Below are 15,131 nucleotides of genomic sequence, written 5' to 3'. Positions count from 1 at the left end.
CTTTTCCTACACAGATCGCAGGCGCAAGGCTTTTCCTGAGTGTGAACTTTCATGTGGACATTAAAGTTTCCTTTATGAGTGATTTTTTCCCCACACTGTTGGCAGGTGAAATCACTTCTAGTTTTCTCCAGAGCTCTTTTTCGTACGGAAACCTTTTTTGTCATTGGGCAACTAAAAGATTTTTCTCCAGTTTTGTAATCATGATCTTTCTTATGTTGATTTTTCTCTTCCATTTCCATCAGTTCTTCACTCTCCTCTTTCAGCTGCATCCGGTCTAAAGAAAAGCAAAAACAAATACAACTTTAACCCTATTTTAAAGGCACAAAGCAACACACATCAAACCCAACATAAAAGCATTAAAGCATCAAAACCAGCTTTATACTACATCCTATATGCACCAAGCTACTGAAAGAAGTTTTAAAATGTTTAATCAAATGAATTACATGATGTGCAGATTTATTGAATTAACCTCAAATTAATCTCACATCAATTTTGGTTGAGAAATTACCCCCTAAAAGATCATTGAAGTCTCTTGTGTTAGATGAGAAAAGCATTGAATAAACATTACAAAAAGTAGCAATAGAAATAATAAAAAAAAAATTTTCAACATAGATTTTATTAAACATTTGGCTAAAATGTGACCCAATTGTCTTTTACTATTTAACATAAACCTATCCAGGATCGTCCCAGTAGGTTCCCTGCCAGCCCTCTAGCTTGCACAGGGACTCATGCATTGTTTGGAAATAACCTGTCAGACTATAGGCAGTTGCTGATACATGTTGCTGATACAATTACTCAATTAAAATGCAGCATGCTGGTACACCCCATCTTCTGGCAACAGAAGGTGGTGTGTACCCTTTACCTCTCTACAGATAAAGCGTTGTCGGGATAATTCCGGTTTCGTGGGGCTACGACGAAGCGATAACATTTCTGTATTATACATTTTAAGGCCAGACAAGTAGTTTGTTGAGGGTTGGTTTGTAGGTAAGGACTAATCTACATTGTTAAAAGCGCTATAAAAATCATGATGACTTGACTTGACTTAACAGTGCCAAGAGGAATTCATGGTGTGCAGGGCCCCACAGGCCTGTCTTGCCTCCGCATATGCCTTGCCATGAGCCGCGACCACACTTCCTGAACCGACATGAAAGCAACATAGCTAGCAGGAGAACCAGTCCCCACCACCCACAGACTGATGGCTTGGTGGACCGATTTAACCAGACCATGAAAACGATGTTGCAGAAATTTGTAGAGGACACATGACGTGACTGGGACAAGTGGTTGCCCTTTCTTCTCTTCGCCTACCTAGAAGTTCCACAAGCCTCAACTGGTTTCTCACCCTTTGAGTTACTGTATAACTGGCATATACAGGGACCATTGGACCTGATCCAGAAGGAATTGGAGACCTGTGGTGGCCTTACTGAGGAAGGAAGTGGGATCGCACTGGAGATGCTAGACCAGCTTGAGAGCTATTGGGATTAGCAAGGGAGAACTTGCAACAGGCACAACAAGAACAGAAGAGATGGTATAACCAGCGTGCGGGACTTCAGCAGAAGGTGTTGCTGTTGCTCCCTACCTTTGCAAACAAGTTACTGGCCAAGTGGCATGGTCCATACACCATAACCAGGAAGATGGGGACAGTGACTTATGAAGTCTTCCACCCAGAGAAAGGAAAGTGTTTCAGATATATCACATCAACTAGTTGAAACTGGAAAGAGCCAAGCAATTAAACTACAGTGACTACACTGTTGATCAGGAAGGTAGAGGAAGAAGATAATGGACCAGCAGAAGAGGAACCCCAGAGGCAGTCTTCAGTGGTGTCCCTAGGTCACCTAGCGGAGCCACAGATGACTGAATTACAAGACTTCCTGGATCAGTTTCCTACCTTATTCAGTCAAGAAGCCTGGGTTGACCATGTTGATACAGCACACCATCCATCTAACCTATACCAATCTTGTGAGACAGCGACCCTGTAAAGTATCAGAAAGATTGCCTGAACCTTTGAAAGAGGAGATCAAAGAGATGAAGTGGCTGGGATTGATCAATGTGATCGAAGCCTCAATGAGCGAATGGAGCAGCCCCGTAGAAATTGTCCCGAAGAAGGATGGATCACTAAGGTTCTGCATTGATTTCTGCAAGCTAAATGCTCAGTCCAGATTTTATGCCTACCCTCTGACTTGGATTGATGAACTACTGAAAAGGATAGGACAGGCTTGCTTTATACAATACAAATTTAATTTCTATAGCACATTTAAAACAACTGCCATTGACCAAAGTGCTAACCAGCATAGATAATACAACAAAAGCAATTACATAGACACACAAACAAACTTAAATCCTGTTCACTCAATCAGTTCTAAAACCTATACTAAAAAAAGATACGACTTCAAACTAGACTTAAAAGCATCCACAGACAGGGAAGATTTAATGTGCATTGGAAGAGGGATCTATAAGCATGGAGCTACCTCAGAAGAAAGCCCTATCACCCTTTGGTTTTAATATAGCTTTAGGAACATGAACAATCATCTGACTAGAAGATCTCATATTTATTGTTTTGTTAAGGCATCAAAAGGTCAACAATATATTTTGGGGCAATACCATGCAACACTTTAAAAACCATCAACAAAACCTTAAAACTCAATTCTGAATTTTACAGTCAGCCAGTGTAAATAAACCAGAACTGGGGTAATTCTCTCTCTCTTCTTTGTACGAGTCAAAAGTCTGTCCGCAGCATCTTGCACTAATTGTAGACAAGATAATTGACCCTGTGAGATACCTATATATAAAGAATTACAATAATCAATGCGTGATGATACAAATGCATTAATGGTCTTTAAAGGAGATAATTGGTTTCAGCTTAGAAACAGTTCTTAGTTGTTAAAAACCAGCCTTGACAACACTAATGACCTGTTCATCTAAAAACAAAGCCGAATCCATGACGCAACATCCACAACACCCAATTATCACCACACTGGACATGTACAAGGGGTACTTGCAGGTGGCCCTTGATCCTGCCAGGTCCTACACGGCCTTTAGGACTCCATTAGGACTATACAAATTTAAAGGACACTGTTCTATAGGGATGTGAAGAGTGGTCTGCTGCATATCTTGATGATGTTGTTTACAGCAAAACTTGGCAGACAATCTCTAATCCTGGAGACGATCCATGCAGCGGGTCTGTCTTTGAACGTGGTGAAGTGCGAGTTGGTTCAACAGGAAACCAGCTATCTGGGGTATCGCCTGGGCAATGGTGAATTGAGGTCTCAAGTAGAAAAATTAGAGGTAATTAGATGAAGTTCACAACTAAGGACCAAGAAAGAGTTTGGTTTTCCAGCGGTCTTGCAGGCTGGCACCGATGATCTATCGGACTTGTATCGATGTACCAAACTCCACCACCATAGCTACACCAATAACCAGTTTAATGGCCAAGACAGAAAATAATCCAGTTACGTGGACCGAAGACTGTGAGAAGACTTTGCTAAAAGAAAAGATGTGGTCCAGTCCAGATGTGCTCCAGAGTCCAGGATTCTCCAAACGATTCCTGGTGCAAGTCGATGCCTCAGATAAAGGAATAGGGGCAGTACTGGACCAGGGAGAAGAAGGAGAAGAGGAAACAGTCATCTACCTCAGTAGGGAAGGTATTGCCCAGATAAACCAAGTGTGACACCATTGAAATAGAATGTCTGGCAATCAAGTGGTCCTTGGAAGCCCTCCGATATTACCTCTTGGGCCGAGAGTTTGATTTGGAGACCGAACATTGGGTGCTGACCTAAACTTAGAATATGGACGATAACAATTCCAGGCTGACTAAGTGGTACTTGTCCCTACAGACCTACTCCAAGATTCGGCACAGGCCTAAGAAATTAAATATTGTGGCTGACTACCTGTCGAGGGTTGCCAACACTATGCGGCTAGGAGAGGGGGAAGGTGATGTGATGAAGTAGTCGCCCCCAATGAGCACGGCAGTACTGGAATCATACATACACTTCATGCACATAATCATTTTCCCTCTGCTATCTCCACGGTCAGGAGAAGCAGATGCACACGTGATCCCGGTCGTACATGGACATCATTCCATCAACACACTCTCATACAGTTTACATTCCGGACACTTCATACATTTATGTTTATTTGTATTGAGTTGGTCTTCCGGCTGGAGAAGGTGGCATCCGGTTACGAAGTCATCTTTTGACAAGTCTGCGAGCGAGCTACTGTGGTGCATGATACATTTTTACAAGTGACTGTTAAAGCGTATCTTGTGGATGCTCTCTGTTTGCCCATTTTATTTTGCCTGTTTGTTGTTTCTTTGTACTTTTGGACTGTTTTGTGCACTTGTATATATTTTGAATGAATTCTGTAAGTATTTACCTTTTTGCACTGTAAATACCACCATTATACAAACATGCTGTTGTGGTTGAGCCATCATTTTTCTCACTTCCCAATTGTTTCACGTCCCCTTGTGGATTATAGTGGGCCATTCGGGTTCACAAAGACTCACAATCTCAGAGCAACTTCAAGTTTTCATTGATTACAACTAAACTAAAATGACCAGATTCCACTTGATTAAATAAAATCAGGACAAGTTTGACTAAATGTGATAAAAAACTACATTTGATACAGGACTAAGACATTACAAGCCACACAGAAGAGGCTCGGCACTGTCATCATTCTCACTTCACTCTTAATAGAGTACGCAAGTACGGCACATGCGTTTCACAGACATGCCCTACTTCACCAGATCAGGCGTACTAAAACATGCATGATGTGACATAAATACCTGATGTCGTCACCCACTCTAAACGTAGGCATTTTCAAGTCACGACTGAAACAATGTTTACTTGTGCATTCTCTCACTGAAGAGGAATCAAATGATTCAGTGCAATGTTCATTATTTTATTCAGTCAACGTTATTTTATTTATTTCTCCTTTTATATAGTAGCATTTCACAGCAAGACAGAAGTTTTTTATATAACATTTTGATTCTGATGTATTGAACAATCAAATAAATAAAAGCAATATTAATTTCAAATACATTTTCAAATTTAAGATTTGCTAGTGGCATTAAAATTGCCCAGCCAAGTGTAACTGCAAGGATGATGGCAAAATCATTTTGACAAGATTTAATCATTTTCCCCCTGAGTAAATGTAGAGGTGACATTTACTTTTACCCTTACAAAACATTTAAGTTTTTTTTCCAGAATGAGTTTGCAAATGATGTTTCAAGTCTCTTTGATATGTGAAACTTGTGACTCATTGAAGATACATGAAAGGCTTCTCTCCAGTGTGACTTCTTATGTGAATCTTAAGGTTACCTTTAATTGTGAAACACTTTCCACAATGAGGGCAGATGAAAGGCTTCTCTCCAGGATGAATTCTCAAGACTTCTTGGGTGAGTCACTCCACAGTGAAGGCACATGCGAGGCTTCTCTCCGGTGTGTGTTTTTACATTATTTTTAAGGTGTTACTGTCTATTGTCTATGAAGCTCCTTCCACACCAATGACATATAAACCGTTCTCTCTTGAGTGAGTCCTCATATAGGTTTTAAGAGTTACTATACCTCTGAAACTCCTTCCACACTGATCAAATGTGAACAGCTTCTCTCTGGTGTGAATTCTCATGTGAATCTGTAGATTTCCTTTTAGTGAGGAGCTGTTCCCACACAGATTGCAGGTCTCCTGTGTGATCTCTTATGTGGATATAAAGGTTTGATTTTTGAGTGAAAATATTTCCACAATGTTGGCAGGTGAAAGGACTCTCTCCAGTGTGAACTCTTATGTGGACATTAAGGCTTGATTTATGACTGAAACTGTTCCCACACTGTTGGCAGGTGAATGGGGCCTCTCCAGTGTGAATTCTCATGTGGACATTAAGGCCTGATTTTTGAGTGAAACTTTTTCCACAGTTTTGGCACGTGAACGGCTTCTCTCCAGTGTGAATTCTCATGTGGATTTTAAGGTTTCGTTTTTGACTGAAAATCTTTCCACAGTGTTGGCAGGTGAATGGGTTTTCTCCAGTGTGAAGTCTCATGTGGGCATTAAGGCTTGATTTATGACTAAAAATATTCCCACACTGTTGGCAGGTAAACGGCTTCTCTCCAGTGTGAATTCTCATGTGAACATTAAGGCTTGATTTTCGGGTGAAACTTTTTCCACACTGTTGGCAGATGAGATCAATTATACTTTCTGTCTTCACAGCTCTTTTTTGTGAGGAAACCTCTTTTGTCATTGAGCAACTAAAAGTTTTTTCTCCAGTTTTGAAATCATGATCTTTCTCATACTGATTTTTCACTTCAAATCCCATCAGTTCTTGACTCTCCTCTTTCAGCTGCATTAGGTCTAAAGCAAAACAAAAACAAATACAAATACAAGTTAACCCTAGTTTAATGGCACACAGCAAAACATCAAACCCAACAAAGGCCCTGTGGTAACACTTCATTTTACAGTGTCATTGTTACATATGTTACATGTAGTAATAACAATATTATAGTTATATAACTATAGTTTAAGTAATAACTATAAATTATGCATAATTACATGCAACTAAACCAAATAGTCCAGGTGATATGTGAAAATGATGTTAACTTGTTAATAAAAGCATGAAAATTGGTACACATATACAGTTTGGGGCCCTGACCATTTTCAGAAATGGAGCCATTGCAAAAACGCCTCGTGGCGACCATGGCCGCCATTTTGCTTTCACCCATAACTGAATTTTGTATTTTGTATTATATCTCCTGAACCAAACATGGAAAATGTGATGTCTACCCCTATGTTTTGAATGGTCAAGGATTACAATGATATCATCTGAAGCTGGGGCCACACTAAAAGATTTTTAAAATCTTATAATATTTTCAAAATGTGATGATAAAAAATTATAAATGGATAAATCTTGTTCCTCTACTGTGTGGAGTGCCGCGATGTGACCAGGAAAGCACACAGCACACTAACAGATTCCATTCACAGACAGAGTCCCATCTGTGAACACAGGAAAATCTCGTAAAATATCTTGCATCAAACGTGACTTTAAAGTAAACAAACGTACGGCAAAAAGAAATGGTTCTTATTGTGTATGGACTACTTTTTAAGCCAGGGACACACCAAGCCAGCGTCGGCAGTCCGGCAGTTTTTGAGTGTCGGTCGACTTAGTTTTTCCAGTGTGTTTTGCACCATTGGCTCTAGTCAACACAGTCGGTTTTCATCAGCGCTCGTTCTTTGGCGTGGGTTGGGTGTGTCCCTACTCTTACAGAAAATAAAATAAAAATGTTAGATGAAATTGTGGAGATGGTGTGAACATGAGGTGAGAATTCCCCCAGCTCACTTTCTGATTGGGTATTGTTTTGTTTCACGTGATAATCTCAAGAGCGTGCGCTCGTTTGTCCTCGGGGTTCCCCCCACACAACAGGATTTCTGATTCGATCACAGGGCGGTTCCAACGTTCTTCCGAGCAGATTCGGTCACTCTGAACACACCTCACACTACAGGAAAATCTGTTAAATAATCTGAAGAACCATCAAGATAATCGGGACATTGGCATGTCGGAAGGGGAGAAATTGGTACAAAATCACCCCGAATATCTTGTAGTGTGTACCCAGCATAAGTGATGAGTTTGAGAATGCCATGGAGTTCAGCAGTAAGGGTGTCTCTGGTTGATGTGATTGAGGAATGGGAAACCCCTTCGCATAGGACAGCAACAACCTTCTGAAACTAAACTCAAGAGAATTAACAGACCAAGCTGTTGTGGATGCTGTTCGGGTTGCAGAGAGGATGGACCAAGATCAGTACAAACTCTTTGTTGCAGTGAGGATGCAGGGAACAAACGCATCACCGCCCTTTGAAGAGGAACAAGCGCCCTCTTTTTAAAACAGATAAAAGGACAGACAGTCCAAGACAAAACTCGCTGAAAAATGACTTTTCCAGACTCTATATTGTCTGTCAGACCCATGATGGGAACCTAGAAAACTTCTTCAAAAACGAAAATCAGGCCTACCCTCCATCACCCGCACTTCATGGTGGACTACACTTGGGATACAAGGCTGATCTGCCTAGAAAACAGTATAAGCAAAAGCAGTGCCCTATACAGTGCCTCACCAGACAGTGAGGTCTAAATACTAGTTGGGTCAGCAGTCATCAACATGCTGAAACCAGGCGTAGCTAACCTTAATGACTTGTCCAGCAAGATCTTCATACCTTATATTAAAGAAAAACTTGAAAAGGTCAACAGAGTAGATGTTGTAAGGGACTGCTATGAAACAAACAGCTTAAAGTCCCAGAAAAGGGGAAAGGGGACAAGAACAAGAGTGGTTGGAAAAAAACAAGTAAACAATCCAACTAGAAAGGCTTCCTGAGAGTTTTCCTCCTTTACTTTCTGGCTAGGAAATGTGGAAATGCAGACTACCAAACAAGTTATTTAGACATGCAAACCCAATCGTTTTTTCTTTTTTCATTTGCGACTATCGGCTAAGGTTAAAAACCGGAGCACTAGTCTACGAGGAGGCACGACGCTGTTTTCACACGTGTACTTTTTGTAGTCCTGTGTGTCTGTGAAATGTTCTTGTCCTTACCTTTGTTCTTTTTTATTCTTGATTTAGTTCTTACACCACTTTTCTTGTAGTGTGTAATATAGCTGTTTGTGAATGTAAAAGGTCTGCAAAGTTTTTAAAAGTTTTTAAGAGTTTGGTTTGTGTTGTCGACATTTGACTTATTTATTGCTTTCATTCAATGAATATTTATTACTGCTCGTAATTTTGACTGAATACTAAGTTTTTGACCCTGTGAATTTCATGAGGTTCTGAATATTGGTAGCAAAAAAAAAAAAAAAAACCCCAGCATTTATTGCATTTCTTTTTTAAAAAGATTTTCTTTTATCAGATGCTCTTGAAGCAGGATTATGGTGCGTTCAAGTCCTCCTGGAAAGTTCGTACGTACGAGGTCGGAAGTCGTGTTTACGACGACATGTGCGTTCAAGTCATTTGTTAAGTCAAGAGTAAGATGGCGGTGTACTTTCTCTTAATTAATTACACAACGATACAGCAAGGTTCTTAACACTAGTTCTAGAAAATGAAGAACAAAGAAATGTGTATAAGGTGTGCTTTGTTTCTTTATGTTTTTAATTCATTTACGAAGCCACTGCAAACTATGTTACATATTACATTGTTATATTATAATGGCATCATATTCTGTGCAGGCAATCAGCTTACTGCGCTGTACATAGAAAAGCCTGACAGTATCACAGCTAAATACATTTAAGTATTGTGGTTTTCGCCATGTTTCTCACTGACACGACCACAACTCGTAAAGATCGGGGCTTAAAGAAAATCCCGAGCGCCCCACTCGTATTTACGACATTGTGGCGGCGTTCATGTGCGTTCAACTCGTACGTACAATCTTTACGAGATGACTTGAACGCACCATTAGTATTTGTCTGATTGATATAGGCCTAATATAATTTCTGAAGAGGCCGACATTTTAATAAGGACCGAGTGAAACTAACCTGTTTGTTCCTCAGTATCTTCATGTTTCACGCTGAACACTTCTTCAATCTTTATGTCTTCACTCTCCTCTTTAATAAACGCCATCTTTATAATAGTGACACGTGGATCTCAGATGTTTCTCCAGGAGTTTTCCTGTGTGTTTGGACAAATTGTCATGTTTAGGATGAGAATAATTAAGAGAAACAAACTCCATTTGATAGCGTGCGTGAATATATACACTCTAGAAAATATTAATCTTTGTCCAGTTATTTTTCTCCAAAAGTTATGAGCGAAAAAAAATTTCAAAAACAAAAATGTTCTACAGTACGTACTATCCTGGTGTTGAACAAATGTGTGTCACTCACTGAACGCGGACCCTCGCGCACACGTAACACCAAAGTATACTTTGAGCTTTATTTTTCATAAATGTGAAATGAATGTGCAAGGCTTCCAGTGTCGTTATCCAGTTGTGCAGACGCTTGGTTATGTTGTAAACTGGTGTGTTTTCATATTTAAATTATTAACAATCAAACACATTGTAATGAAAACAGTAATTTTACTGCAATTTAAGTCAGTCGTACACAAGATGAGAAGCGCAGCGTGTAATGAAACACAAATATCATTCATAGACTAGCTTACTTAGCCTAGGCCTACTAGGGCTGGGTGATGTGCAAAAAACATTTTATCCATAATTGCCTTAAAACAAATATTGTGATATCCAATGAAATCTTCTACCCGGAGATGCCACTGCTGACACACACTGTAAACACATTAGGGGAAAAACCCTATTCTATTCCTAACCCTATACTACTAGCCTATAGAAAATATTTTATTCATGTGATAGCATATTTTTTCCCCGATGTTGTTTATGATCGTCTGGTAACTGACTGTTATAATCGACACTGCAATAATTGCAATACATCATCGATATACAATAATATCGTCAAATCGCCCAGCCCTATTGTGTTAAATAAGGCCTTTCTTTCCATCAAAACTGAGTATGTGCTCATATATTGAAACAAATAAGGTTAAATATATCAAGAGGGTTACCAACGGTTATGTTTAGGGTTAGGAGAAAATATCAATTAAATTTAAACAATTAAAACAGTAAATTGCTACTGAAAAAGAATAACACTAAACTAAAAACTAGAATAGAAAAAAAATAAAATAGTGTCCTAGAAATGCAGTCCTGAAACAGCAGCCTCTGGTATTGCAGGATCATGAACTCTTTTCAAGAGCTGCGAAACACATGTTGACATTATTTGGTTCAATTGACTCCATCACAACTTTTACCAGAGACTGAATTCGTGTTTAAACCGTTTCACGATAAAGAGCGCGCAATGAGACGCACCTTTCCTGTTAACGTTACGTGTGTGTTTAGAGTTAAAAAACTGTTAAAAAAAAATACTACTTACTCAAAGAAATAACGCTCACTAAAGCTAGATGACGCACTATATTATCACATTAAATAATCAATTCACACAGCTCCTGAAACCAATACAACTATCTGAACGCACTATATCTATTTGAAAACTTTAAAGGTTTTAAAACACAAACCTTTCTTCAGCAGATTCACAACAGTGTAGCGCGGCGCAGACTTATGACGTCACAGCACCACACCAAAATAAAAGTCCTGGTCACAGGCTAAAATCACTGAAGTGCATATAATTTAGACTATATACAAAAACATGTACACGACGTGAAATATGAGTGAAATTCATTTTTAAATACTTGCTGTCCAATGATGCTAACAATGTAAAACAGAGATAGACTAATGACTGATCGTTTAATGTAAGTTTATTCATTTATTTGGTATGGTCATATCAGTCCACACTAACTGATGTAGAGCAGTGTTTCCCAAACTCCTGGTATCCCTTTTAACATCATAACATTTAGAAAATCAACCTCAGTTTTTAAACAACTTGTTTAATCACTATAGGGATTTTTATGAAACAAAATGGTAATGCTTTAGATCACAGCCCACAAAGTACTCAATAAGTAAAACAAATTTACAGTGTGCATTTCAGTAATGATAATGTACCTATAAACAATGTATGTGTAGGAATAAGGGAACGATATGTAAAGTTTGGGGATTAGAGATGTAACCAGAGATGGGCATAAATACATGGACAAAATACAAATACAAAATACTGTGTGAAAAGTTGTATTTAAATACAGTATTTTGTATTTTGAAAATACACAAAATACATGTGGTATTGGCCATCCAGTGCAGGGATAGGTCACAGTGAATGAAGAAACTACACAGGCCTACTGACTTATCATTCCTAACCTCATCTCTGCCCTCTCTGTCTTTCTTTCTTTCTTTCTGTCTTTTTTTTCTTTCTGGCAATTACAAATAAACTTATGCAAAATAGCAGCCATTTATATACTTATTTCTGGTTACAATGTAGTCTATTACTTGTGGTGAACACTATTAAAAAATTCATAATGTATGTAAAACTGTGGGAACCTTTTCTGCTATCTAGCAAAGAATATGGATGGGTGTTATGACCAAAATCTCACACAATTTTACTTAACAGTAACAATATCATGGTTTCACAATTCTCAATATCAGTTTTGATTCAACAGCATAAACTGAATTTCAAACTCTTTTGATTTTTTTGTTGTTGATTTTTTGCAGGTAGTCCAATGCTTTTTAAGTAATTTTATATTTATTTTATTGTTTCTATAAGTTTATTAAAATTAGAAAGTGTATCTAAAATGTAAAATTAGAATTAATTTAGATTCATTGGACACTATTTACCCCTTTTTTATTATTATTTTTTTTATGTACAATAAAACTAAAAGCTGAAGATGTTTGTGGTGTATCATTCATTTATCAGTGTTTCTTTTCCACTCCAACGTTCCAGTAATTCCTGCCCACTAAAAGCTGCACGGATAAATTTGCTTACCCCACACATAGGCCCATCTATGTAAACGATTTAGGAAAAGTTCCATCAATTCACAGTTTATATCATCACTATGATAGTGTCATATCACCCAGCCCTAACATGCAGTGATGCTTTAAACACACTTGACAAGCTAGTTGATCAAAATCAACAACCGGTCAAGACTGATTGGCTAACGCCACACATATATATATATATATATATATATATATATATATATATATATATATATATATATATATATATAAAAAATCACTGACCCAATGCTGAGCTAGTGAATGTCTGAACTAGTTGATGCACAAAATCAGTACTCTGATAAAGAGGTTGACTGGCAAAAAGTATTTTATGTATTTTGAAAATACAAAAATACTCATTTTAAATGTATTTAAATACAAATTACATTAGATTTTTTCCAAAGGCTTTAAAATACAAAATACAAAATAGTATTTTGTATTTCAAATACGTATTTTAAATACATGTATCTGAAATACTGCCCATCCCTGGATGTAACAACCAGGAAAATGAACAAATTATGTATACTGGAAGTATATTAGTATGGAAGCCATAGATCATTTTTTTCTTTCCTGTTTTCTCTTAATCACGACTTAATTTTCTCGCAATCTTGACATAAACGTTTTCTCGTGATCATAACATAATAAAGTTTTTTTTTACAAAGATTGTTTGATTCTGAATCTAATGCTCCAGGATTCTGTTGCTATAGTTACGAACGCAACTTTCACGACAGATAAATTGTGCGCTCTTATATGTTGTGGATATTTCAGAAAAAAAGTTTGCTACGCTTAATAATAAAGTCTACAATAATTAAATAAATATAGGGTTATCAATCATGGATGCCAGATCACTTCTAAAATCTTTTAGAGCTACTTGGATTCAACCCACTTTATTTTACTCATGCTTTTACATCAAAAAGAGGCGCAATACTCCAGATTTACCAAAAAAAGAACTTGAATCCAGTTGATATAATTACAAGCTTGGGATGCTGTTTGAGGAGTGTTTATGTGTGTGTGTGGTTTATAAAGAAATGAGAAAATACAAAAGGTTGCAACACTGTATAACATCAGTTAATTAAATTATACACATCTTTACATATATGTCACATTTCTCATCAAAATACATTGAGTGACACTGTGAGGTAAACTAATGACGCAATTACTATAAGACTGCGCTGATCATAAAAAATGTGTCATAAAGATATGTGCAAACAGAATACTATACAGTGACATCAACATTAGTTTTAATAAGCAGTAAGTTTGAATCACACTGAACACTAGTGCGGTAGTGAACCTGTGATGAGTCATGCATCCAGCAGAACGTAGCGATAACACATACACTTTCAAGCAAAATAATCATATTGATTCAAGCATTTAACATTTATAGAAGGAAACAGGAAACAGCCAAGAGTAGCAAATCGCTAAATGCATGCATGGTTAAAACCAGGTACCAGAAGCAAATCACAAGAGATCATAACTCAGATGTTGAAAGTTTTACACATGAGAGAGGAGTAGAGATGTCTCAAGCAACAACTGAAAGACAGGAGGAGGCTTTAGAGGCAACACCTGACGAAGATGATGGATAATGTTGAGTTAGAGGAAGTAATAGACGAGGATGAGGCTGAGGAAACTGCTTCCTTGAACTTGTTAAAATGTTTAGCCAGTATGATAGTGTACTCAGGCTACATTTGGATGATGTCAAAGACCAGAATTTGCTCTGGCCCCCTTCCTGTTCGCAGGAGTGATGAGATACTTAGTAGACTGTGCTCACTCAATGGCTGGCTGTCGAGGTGGTGTCCGCAAAATAATATAGAATTCATAGACAATTGGAAAAGTTTTTGGGGAAGACCTGACCTGTTGAAAAGAGATGGTATTCATCCCTCCTGGGATGGTGCTGCTCTTCTCTCTAGTAATATGGCACATAGTCTTAGAGCTCAAACATGACAATCTGGGGTTCAGGTCAGGAAGCAGACAGACTGGCTAAACCGACCGTCTGCTAGCTGTCTCATCACCAGGCCCGCACGGAATCCGCGCCCGCAGACTCCCGCAGAAACCTCCGCAGATTTCCGCAGTTTCCCCCGGATTGTAGTGTCCGTCATTAACAGGCTACAACTGCGCGCACGCGATTGTGAGGGGGTAGTAGGCTGCGCTGATTGATGTTTACATTTTATAATGAGAGAGTGAAAGTTGAAAATGTCTAAAATAAAACTGAACGCGGTGGAATTAAGGAAACGTCACTTGTCTGTAAAAATCACGGCACAGGACAGAGCAAAAGAATTTGCAAACGATTTTTATGAAGATGGCGGAGTTATGTTTTGTAAAGCCTGTCAACACTCCGTTGATTACCTGAGGCGACAGACGGCACTGGAACATCTCAAATCCGCTCGCCACACGAATAGAAAGGGGAATGCTCTTGGCAAGTTTATTTAAAGTTTTATTTTCTTTGTGTTGAAAAATAATAAAAAGTAATCATGATGAGAACAGTGCTGGGTGGTGTGTGATATTTGCTACCGCAATTCCGGCGCAAAGCGTAAATAACTACTCTGTCTCACTGCCGATTATAATATCAAATCGCTATATTGACTAGTGTCTGTGAATATTAAAGACTGCTATTAAAGTCTGATAGTTTTGCGAGTCTCTGTAAATGAGTGCCGCAGATTTGTGTACTACACGACGTTCAGCATTTCATCATCAGATACACCAAAGTCCTTCTCTGGATACACTCAGAAACCCGTCAAAAT

At 38.3% G+C, this 15,131-nt stretch overlaps 1 long non-coding RNA gene across 1 annotated transcript; it reads right to left on the bottom strand.

Annotated features, from left to right (window-relative positions):
* Positions 1–280: 280 nt before the first annotated feature.
* LOC309503511 lies at positions 281–11,081 on the bottom strand. Its single transcript, XR_014207676.1, has 3 exons — positions 11,028–11,081; positions 9,491–9,623; positions 281–6,336 (listed from the first exon to the last, which is right to left on the bottom strand). It is a non-coding gene; the product is annotated as an uncharacterized lncRNA (long non-coding RNA).
* Between the last annotated feature and the right edge of the window lie 4,050 nt (positions 11,082–15,131).

The sequence above is a fragment of the Leuciscus leuciscus genome (genome assembly GCF_965113295.1).
Source record: "Leuciscus leuciscus genome assembly, chromosome: 7".
NCBI lineage: Eukaryota > Metazoa > Chordata > Actinopteri > Cypriniformes > Leuciscidae > Leuciscus > Leuciscus leuciscus.
Note: the sequence above shows the minus strand (reverse complement) of the source record. Positions and strands in the feature narration are given on the sequence as shown.